General features: G+C 38.4%; 1 pseudogene; it reads right to left on the bottom strand.

The window, feature by feature from the left end:
* Window positions 1-1,224: 1,224 nt before the first annotated feature.
* On the bottom strand, window positions 1,225-2,047 carry LOC122736947 (annotated as a pseudogene).
* Window positions 2,048-2,390: the final 343 nt, after the last annotated feature.

The following is a 2,390-nucleotide window of genomic DNA, read 5'->3' as shown; positions in this document are numbered from 1 at the left end:
TATAATTTAGTATTTAATTGGGGATTTTTAATTTGTTCTTTTTCTATCTTTTTAAGTTATTTGCCCAATTCATGTATCTCTTCTATCTCTTTTTTATTGATGTAAGGATTTAGAGATATAAAATTTCCCCTAAGAACTGCTTTGGCTGCATCCCATAGATTTTGGTATGCTGTCTCATTATTCGCATTGTCTTGAATGAAGTTATTAATTGTTTCTATGATTTGTTGATTGACCCATTCTTCTTTAGAATGAAATTATTTATTTTCCAATTAATTTTCCATCTACCTTTATGTAGCTCTTTATTACATGTAATTTTTATTCTATCAAGATCTGAGAAGGATGCATTTACTATATCTGCCTTTCTACATTTGACTATGAGTTTCTTGTGCCCTAATACATGGTCAATTTTTGAATATGTGCCATGTACTGCTGAGAAATAGGTAGAGAGTTCAATTTTTGAAGAGACATTTTTTTTTATGAATGGTCATAATGATGGAAAACAAGTGAAAATTTTTTTAATTGTGGGCTCCTTTCAAAGTACAAAGCATTCCTGAGAAGCATGTTAAACAATGAGGAAATCTTAATCAGTTGACATTAAAGTTTTGAAATGATGGGACTAGAATTCCGTTCCTTTAGACTACATTTTTTCAAGTTGTCACATGGATTATTTAATGGCCAGATAGTACTTCCACATCTGAAAAGGCAAATGTTCCAACTATAGCACTTAGTAATACAGAACCAAGGACTCATGTCCATGGTGTACTCAATAGTCAGTACCAAAGGCAGAAAGGGAAACGCCAATGTCATTACTTTGGAATGTCTCTACAAGTTAGGTACATCTTGGCTAAAGTTGGCATGTCCTCCATGGTCCTGTCTTGTGAGAAGCAGCTAAAAACTCGGTACCATTAACCACTGTGGATCCACATCAACCCACTCTGAGTGGAAGCATGCCAGGGCTTGTCATTCTGGATTGTGGGAAAATAAACAAAGCCAATGCCCCAGAGACAACAGCTACTTGGTCTTTAGGAAGCCTATTTTAATAGCAGTGAAACTGCAGAAATGAGAACATTTCCTTTGCACAGAAGGATTCTGAATGATCCAAGATGTTTCTTTAGAGGTCTTTTCTCTGGCATTTTTCTGGTTACAAGTTTTTTTTAAGCAAAGGTGTGTATCCAACAGCAGCAAAGAAGGAATCACAGTAGGCAACAGATTGAGATGTCTTCATTAGGACGTCTGAGCCACCATCCCATTCAAGATCTGCTGAGTGAAAGAAATGAATGCAGGGAAAGCAGGGCTTTTAGGGAATTACTGGATGAAGTCTTGGCCTTCTTCTAAATTCTTGGTGAGCTGAGGATCAAGAGGCACATAGCCTAAGAAGGGAACTTTTGCATGTCTGGCCAGTTCTTCCCAACCTCCCATAGAGAAAAGATTAGTGCACTCTGAACAATGGGGACAGACAAAACCACTCATGTTCTCCACAATTTCAATTACTTATAACCCTGTCTTCTTGCAAAAGCTGAGCTCTCCCATGACATCACCCATAGATATTGTCTGAGGTGTCATAACCAAAATAGCTCCCAGAGGCTTACAAGAGAAAAGAGCTTCCACAGCAGAAATGTGCTCATCAGAGGTTGCTGGACATTTATCTAGAATAAGATAGTCCAGATCACTCCAGGCCACATCAGAGACAAACAGTTTTATTACTGCATTTTTCTTGGGGCCTCTCCACACCACAGCCTAAAGCCTCATCTGGCTCCTCCAGTAGGAAGACCCCAGACATGAGAAGATGATTTGCTCTTGGTCCACAAGTACAGGCACCCAGCCATTGTAACACTGCTGCACTGCCTTGTCTTGTACTTTTAGCATTCAGGGAATGCTGGGACCACAGAGATCCATGTCCAGAATCCCAACTGGCTTGCCTGAATGATAGAAGGCCAGGGCAAGTTCTGTAGAGATGGTGCTTTTTTTCTACCCATCCTTTTCCTGAAAGGCCCAAGATGATCTGCCTGATGCCAGTCAGATTTCCTGTCTCCTGTGCGGCCTGCATTCGGCTGGGCACTACCTCATGTCACAACTTCTGCTTGAAGAGACATGTTTATCAAGTTTTAATACCTTGAAGTAGTCTCCTTATGTAATTTTGTGATATTTTGGTCACAAATCTCAAAATATGAGAATTGAGTGTTTGTTTATTGTATATCTGTGAATGCTAACAGATTCTCAGTCCCCTTTCTATTTCTGTTTTCTGAAATTGATATTTATTACAGAATCACACCATTATAGATTTAAAAGGGACCTCAGAAATATGCTATCCCCACTATGTAACAACAAAACAACAATAACTATACCAATTATTATTATTATTATTGTTATTTATTATGGACTCTGTTAAG

The sequence above is a fragment of the Dromiciops gliroides genome, chromosome 1 (genome assembly GCF_019393635.1).
Source record: "Dromiciops gliroides isolate mDroGli1 chromosome 1, mDroGli1.pri, whole genome shotgun sequence".
Taxonomy (NCBI): Eukaryota; Metazoa; Chordata; class Mammalia; order Microbiotheria; family Microbiotheriidae; genus Dromiciops; species Dromiciops gliroides.
This window is presented reverse-complemented; position numbering and strand designations above follow the sequence as displayed.